Genomic DNA, 8,590 nt, shown 5'->3' on the forward strand with positions numbered 1-8,590 from the left:
AACGCTTGATGGCATCTTCTATAGAAACGACAGTGAAGCATACAGAGATGCATGGGAGCGTCTCAACCACAGGTATGGACATCCATTTGTGGTACAGAGGGCTTTCAGAGAAAGACTGGCAAAATGGCCAAAGATCCAAACAAATGACTCCACAGGATTCAGGGCATTTGCTGATTTCATTCAAACATGTCACGAGGCCATGCCCCACATTGAAGGCTTAAGCATTCTCAACGATTGTGAGGAGAACCAAAAACTCGTTCAAAAGTTACCAAACTGGGTAGCTGCAAGGTGGAATCATCAGGCCACTCAGTTTATGAAAGAAAGTGGGAAGTTTCCAGGTTTAAAGGACTTTGCCAAGTTGATGTCTTCTGAAGCAGAGATCATGTGCAACCCGATTACATCATTTCAGGCTCTCCACTCTGGTAAGGGCTGCCAAAAGGACAAAAGGCCCACCTCTAGTGTTCTCCATATCCAGGCGATAACTGAGACTGAAAATAAAGGTCCAAATGTTAAGGCCCCATGCATGTTCTGTCAAAACAACGGACATAAACTTCACAGTTGTCCACAGTTCAATGGAATATTGCTTGAGGAACGAAGGAAATATATAAAGGAGAAAAAACTCTGTTATGGTTGTCTCAAACCCGGACACAGCGCAAAGAACTGTAATTACAGACTTGTATGTGAAGTGTGTAAGAAAAAACATCCTACCTGTCTGCACGACTTCAACTATAACAATGATAAATCAGCCTCAAACCAGCCACAAACTCAGATCAGCACAGAACAGGCTGCAACCACCCTGTCTCTGAATGCAGAAGCCAGTGAACAGTGCGTGAGCACCTCCATGATTGTACCAGTATGGGTTTCTTCAGAGCAACATCCAGGTACAGTGGGGCAAAAAAGTATTTAGTCAGCCACCAATTGCGCAAGTTCCCCCACTTAAAATGATGACAGAGGTCAGTAATTTGCACCAGAGGTACACTTCAACTGTGAGAGACAAAATGTGAAAAAAAAATCCATGAATCCACATGGTAGGATTTGTAAAGAATTTATTCGTAAATTAGGGTGGAAAATAAGTATTTGGTCACCTCAAACAAGGAAAATCTCTGGCTCTCACAGACCTGTAACGTCTTCTGTAAGAAGCTTTTCTGTCCCCCACTCGTTACCTGTATGAATGGCACCTGTTTGAACTCATCATCTGTATAAAAGACACCTGTCCACAGCCTCAAACAGTCAGACTCCAAACTCTGCCATGGCCAAGACCAAAGAGCTTTCGAAGGACACCAGGAAAAGTATTGTAGACCTGCACCAGACTGGGAAGAGTGAATCTACAATAGGCAAGCAGCTTGGTGTGAAAAAATCAACTGTGGGAGCAATCATCAGAAAATGGAAGACACTGATAATCTCCCTCGATCTGGGGCTCCACGCAAGATCTCATCCCGTGGGGTCAAAATGATCATGAGAACGGTGAGCAAAGATCCCAGAACCACACGGGGGGACCTGGTGAATGACCTGCAGAGAGCTGGGACCAAAGTAACAAAGGTCACCATCAGTAACACACTACAACGGCAGGGAATCAAATCCCGCAGTGCCAGACGTATTCCGCTGCTGAAGCCAGTGCATGTCCAGGCCCGTCTGAAGTTTGCCAGAGAGCACATGGATGATACAGCAGAGGATTGGGAGAATGTCATGTGGTCAGATGAAACCAAAGTAGAACTTTTTGGTATAAACTCAACTCGTTGTGTTTGGAGGAAGAAGAATACTGAGTTGCATCCCAAGAACACCATACCTACTGTGAAGCATGGGGTGGAAACATCATCATGAGAGCGGTTAACTGGTATACATTCTTTAGTGTAAGCAGGAGGGAGTTCAATCATTTCTGAGGAGTTATAGCCTCTTACCTTGAGACCTGAGATGCGTTCGCTTGGCACAACAACATCCTTACCAAGCAGTGTAGTGAGCTTCAACCTTATTGGGGTAGCCCTAGCTTGGAGGTTATTAGACACATCTTGGTCAATGAACACGGTGTCACTTTGCGTGTCTAGGAGGGCATAAACAAGCCTTTCTGTACTGTACCTCCACCTGCAGACATCGACATGAACATACCACTTGGAGACCCAGAGGTTAAGAAGGTACAGGCACTGAACACGCTCAAAACAGAGAAAAAAGGTTTATCAGACAAGTTAACAAAGTTTTCCTCATGGTACAAAGCCACCCAAGCCATAGCTCGACTCATTCGCTGTGCCAAGGGAGACAAAACAACAGGCCACAGTACAGTACAAGAAAGACAAAATGCACAATGTGTTATTCTAAGGGACACACAAGTAAGTGAATATGCAGAGGAGATAAGGTTGCTAAAGAACGGGAAACCACTTCCACACAAAAATAAACTGTTTCAAATGGACACCTTTCTTGATACTGATGGACTCCTTAAGGTGGGAGGAAGACTTAAAGATGCTTCATTCTCCTCCATACTGAAACACCCAGTGATAGTTCCAAAAGGTCACCATGTCACTCAACTAATAATAGATCATTTCCACAGTAAGGTGCAGCACCAAGGGAAAGGTTTTACAATCAATGAGATCAGAGTGAATGGATTTTGGATTCCAGGCATCAACAAGGCCGTAGCAAATTTTATACACCACTGTGTGAAGTGTCGCAAACTCAGAAGAGGCACAGAGGAACAAAAGATGTCTGATCTCCCAACGCAGCGCTTAGATCCATCTCCACCATTTACATTCTGTGGAATGGACTGTTTTGGTCCTTTTCTAACCAAACAAGCTCGCAAAGAGCACAAGCATTATGGACTTCTTTTTACATGCCTTTGCTGCAGAGCAGTGCACATAGAAATGTTGGACAACATGACTACAGACGCCTTTATCAATGCGCTCTGCTGTTTTATAGCCATAAGAGGAGCAGTCAGTGAGATTAGATACGATCAAGGAAGCAACTTTGTCGGAGCCAAAAATGAACTACAAGAAGCTTTAAAACAAGTGGACTCCAACCGCATTACCACATTTCTTGCAGAGAAGCAGTGTGACTTCAAAATGCACACTCCTCATTCAAGTCATACAGGAGGTGTATGGGAAAGACAAATCAGGACAGTTCGAAACATTCTGCGCTCCACAGTTTCACTTTCATCTGGCAGAATGGATGACGCATCGTTAAGGACATTCTTTTATGAGGCAATGGCGATTGTCAACAGCAGGCCTCTAACGGTGGACAACCTAAGTGACCCAAGCAGCCCAGAGCCCTTGACGCCAAATCACCTGCTTACTATGAAATCAAAGATACCCCTGCCCCCTCCAGGCACATTCATCAAAGAGGATATTTACGCACGTAAAAGGTGGCGGCAGGTGCAGTACTTATCAGAACAGTTTTGGTCACGTTGGAAAAGGGAGTATCTATCCAACATCGCAACAAGACAGAAATGGCACACTCCAAGGAGAAACTTGAAAGTTGGAGATGTTGTCATGGAGAAGATGGATGATCTACCCCGCAATGAATGGAGATTAGCACGTGTAATGGACACAGTAACTGACAAAGACGGACTTGTAAGTAAGGATTTGCTTCGGAGAAAGGAAGACTGAGAAGGGACAATGTTCAAGTAAACGTTCTATAGTGGAACGCCCAGTGCAGAAACTGGTTTTGCTATTAGAGACTGTTTAACTGCAGTGTTTTGTAAACTTATGAGTGGCTATTATATTGTTGGAGTGAATGCTTTTATTTTGAAAGTCACAGATCGACAAGGTGCCGTAAATCAAGTGGCGTAAACCATATGGCAGAAGCGCGAGTTTTAATGCACAGAGAGAAGGTGTGCTCTATGGTTAATGGACGGGAATGGGAAAAAGAACGGCTATTAAGGTGCAACAGCAGTTTCTTAGCACCTGGTTGATGAGGGAACAAGGTTTGTAACAAAGTTTGTCCTGTAGATATGTATTTTGTTGTTTTACGGAGCATATAGCTGCTGACCGCTACTAAGCATAAAGGCTAAGTTTTCACCCACTAGAGGGCGCTAACGTACCTCGTCATGTTTAGGCAGCGATGCAACGATTTCCCTGTTATATGCAATAATTTACAAGTTTTAGTGTTATTTGTTATGTAAGGTAAGGAGAATTAATTTGTGATTAATGAATAAGTCAAAAGGTTAAAGGTAACACACTGTTTGATTTACTAATAGTCTTTTATTCTGTATGTTGTAGCTCTTACGGTGTGTTCACATACACGGCTGTTTAATAAAAGGATTGTGAACCATCAGTTTGAGAGACCATCTTTTCAACCGGGGATGCTACAGCCGGGGACTGGTGAGTGTCAGCACCACAGTCCAGGATGAGACAAGGAACATCCACGAATACATCACAAAGATGGACCCAACTGACAGCGTGCTCAGTGAATACCTCAGGCAGCAGAAACCCAAGAAAGTGGAGGAAGGCAAGGAACCATCATGGAAGGACAGGCCCCTGCATAGTTGGTACCACCGGCAGATAGAGGAGGTGGCTGATATCCAGAAATCCTACCAGTGGCTGGACAAAGCTGGACTGAAAGACAGCACGGAAGCACTAATCATGGCAGCACAGGAACAAGCTCTGAGCACAAGTTCCATTGAGGCTGGGGTCTATCACACCAGGCAAGACCCCAGGTGCAGGCTGTGTAAAGATGCTCCAGAGACACATAACAGCAGGGTGTAAGATGCTAGCAGGCAAGGCATACATAGAACGCCATAAACAAGTGGCCGGCATAGTGTACAGGAACATCTGTGCCGAGTATTACCTGGAAGTCCCGGGGTCAAAATGGGAGATGCCCCCAAGGATGATGGAGAATGACCGAGCTAAGATCCTGTGGGACTTCCAGATACAGACGGACAAAATGGTGGTGGCTAACCAACCGGACATAGTGGTGGTAGACAAACAGAAGAAGACGGCCATAGTGATCGATGTAGCGGTTCCAAATGACAGCAACATCAGGAAGAAGGAACACGAGAAGCTCAAGAAATACCAAGGGCTCAGAGAAGAGCTTGAGAAGATGTGGAGGGTGAAGGTAATGGTGGTCCCCGTGGTAATCGGAGCACTAGGTGCGGTGACTCCCAAGCTAGGCGAGTGGCTCCAGCAGATCCCGGGAACAACAGCGGAGATCTCTGTCCAGAAGAGCGCAGTCCTAGGAACAGCTAAGGTACTGCGCAGGACCCTCAAGCTCCCAGGACTCTGGTAGAGGACCCGAGCTTGAAGGATTGACCGCCCACAGGGGACGAGTGGGGAATTTAAAAAAAAAAAAAAAATTTCTTACTCTAACCTCACTGTAGTTCTCACACATATTTTTGGTGATGTTTTGGAAAATAAATGAAAAACTAGAAAGTACAGTAACAAAAATGTGTTTGTTTTGTAGGCACGTTTGTGCTGGTCGATTTGGCATGACAGCGGTGTCTGCAGGGCAAACGGTTTGGGAGAAAACCAGCCTAAAGGAAGGAGAGTCACAGCAGAAAAGAGAAAGACCGGTCTCTTTTACGTGGTCTTGGTCTTGTCTTGGTCTTGGATCCCTTGGTCTTGTCTTGGTCTCGCTGTCTCCGCCTTGCTGTCTCAGATCGACATAGTGGTCGGGAGATTTGGACTCAACAGTATACATGACACAGAACGTAATGTTTGATAATGTGTCATGCAAAAGCATCAGCTCTAAGAGCCGTGCTTAGAGAGTGCTTTGTAGTGAATCAGAAGAGTCGACTCCCATTGAACGAGAGCCGGTTCCTCACTTAATTTCCTTTCACTGGTCAGCTCTCACACAGTGGCTCAGCTATGCTCCAATCCCTCCATATTGTGGCCAATCACATGTGAGGATATAGGATAAAATCATTATGTGACAAACAGAGAGGGTGAGAGACGCGACAGTCAAGTGGAGCGTGCGTCTGTCCTCTCAGTAAGTGAGTGAGACAGTAGACAGCGGTGAGGAGGGCTGTGTGAGTGCATCGCAAAAACACATAAATATGTCTGACACCCGTAAATGAAGCAGCATCTGGCTGCAGTTTAAAGACTTTTTGTCTCGGTCTTGGTCTCGTCTCGACTTTTAGAGCATCCTCACACAGAACATGACATCGTGGTTTGGGAACAGCTGTGTGAAGGACCAAAAAGCTCTCCAGAGAGTGATCCGTACAGCAGAACGCTGCTGCAGGATTGCTCTCCCCCCGCTTCAGGACACCTACACCAGGAGATGCCGGACTAGAGCAGCGCAGATACTGAAGGACCCTTCCCATCCTGGCAACAAACTGTTCCAACTTCTGCAATCTGGTAGAAGGTTCCGCATCATCCGGGCAAGGACAGAGAGACTCAAGAGGAGCTTCTATCCCCAAGCCATCCAGGCCCTAAACACACACACACCTGCCCTCTCACATCATCTATAATTGACTGAGACAGGACTCTCTTCCAGACACTCTAAACCCAGGCACAATGTACATTTCAAATTCCTTTAATTTTAAATATGTTTATATTGTCTATTCTGTAAAATAGTCAGATTTCTATTCTTATTAATGTACAGAATTCACCTGCTTGCTGCTACTACTGCACATTCACTCAATGTATATACTACATATATATAATGTTCTTCCTCTACCCCCCTCCCCCCACCCCCACCCCCGGAGCCAACTAGACCCGGAGGCGGGACCAATGGGGAAGCTTGTGCAGCACTCCACCTTTGATAGATAAAACCGTCCTATTCCAGAAAGGAGGTCTAGCTAACATCTCTGAGTTTGTTAAAATTGAGACGGTGGAAACTCAGGTTTCTTGTTTCAGAAAGAGAGTTCACTTCAACTCTTAGTGAGTTACCAGGATAACAGACTCCATTTGGTTGTCAATACATAAGGACAGCGATTACATCACAGATTTATTATCAGCTCAGAATAAAATCTAAAAGACTCCATCTGATGTTGTCCCTTTGTACCGAAAATATTTACTGTATGTTACACATTGATCAATTGTTTATCTTATTATAATAAGTTACACTGACCTAAAAATGTCTGTCACAATTGGATCTTGGAGATGATGACTTTAAGAGTCTAACATTAAACAAAAACTAATGTTTTAAATGCAGCCTGCAGACAATCTGTGTTCCCAAAATTTCACTTTGAAATGTGTTCACAGATTTAGGTACAGTATTTGAATTTTAGAGTCTGAGCTTTGAGATATTTTTCACTGAAAATCATTGAAATCAGTCTGGGTGGTTCAAACCAGAACCAGATCAACTTGACGAAATCATAGGGTCTGTAACAGATCAGTAAACTGTGTCTGGATCCAAAGTGGATCTTATTTTAAATCACAGATTTAGACCGCATCAATCCCAGATCAATTAGACTCCAGCCATTCCTCAGCTGATCACATCTGGATCTATTCATAGAAGGTTTTTTTTTTATGTTTATGATCTGTATTCCTATTTAAAATGTCTTGAAATATCTTGAAATCTTGAAATATCCAACTATACCATAAATTGAAATGCTCTGCTCTTTACCCGTTGCCATGGTGAATCCTAGTATCGGTTTTCCATGGAGAATGACTTTCTTTCACTCCTCATGCTCTAGCTTAAATCAGCTTGAACACACTCTGAGTTTGCTGTTCTAGAACAGCAGATCAGAGTATGTTCAAATAACTCAGGCTACGTCCACACGTACACGGGTATTTTTGAAAATGGAGAATTTCCGTTTTCGTTTTAAAAAAGAATCCCGTCCACACGTAAAGGCAGAAATGAAGGAAAACGCTGCTAGGAACATGCCAAAGCAACAGGTGGCGATATATTGCTAACCGTGCAGAAATGTTGGCCAATCAGAAGTCTAGAAGCCTCGGTGGGAAAAAGTAAACAAAGCTGGGGCATAGAAGCAGAACCCAGTCATATGTGTGGAGGGACAGTAACTGTGTGTATATGTAAGCATTTAAACACTGCAGAGAGTACAATTAACAGTAACAGTATTGTAGAAAATCATTTCACCAAAACAATAACGTGGCGCACAGTGTGACGTCAAAAAATGCGCACACCTTTGACGCTGCATTTTCTCCGTTTTTCTCGTCCACACGCAAAATGCAAAAATTGAGTTTTCAAAAATATCCACCCTGGCCGGAGTTTTTAAAAATCTCCGTTTTCAGTGACCAAAAATGCCGTTTACGTGTGGACGAAAGGTGCAAATGCATAGAAAAATCTGCGTTTTCAAAAATACCCGGGTACATGTGGACGTAACCTCAGAGTTGTCAATCTCACAGTTTATCAACTTAGAGTTTGCTTTCAAACTCAGAGTTTGATGAACATGCTTTCTGGAATAGCCCCCTACTATTAATGTAATAGGCATTATGAAAAGAAATACTGTGACCCTGAATTGGGTCACAGTTGGGATAGATCCTATCCCAGCTGTTATGGGGTGAAATTTAAGATACACCCTCAAAGGTCACCAGTATTTCACAGGCCTAAGGCCATGTCCACACTAATACGTTTTCGTTTGAAAACGCATATTTTTCTCTCTGTTTTGTCCTTCCGTGCACACTGAGATGGCTTCTTTGGTCAAGGAAAACTGATCTTTTTGAAATTGTAGATGAATTTAAAAACACTGTTTTCACACTGCAGTGTG

Source organism: Rhamphochromis sp. 'chilingali', assembly GCF_963969265.1.
Source record: "Rhamphochromis sp. 'chilingali' genome assembly, chromosome: 19".
NCBI lineage: Eukaryota > Metazoa > Chordata > Actinopteri > Cichliformes > Cichlidae > Rhamphochromis > Rhamphochromis sp. 'chilingali'.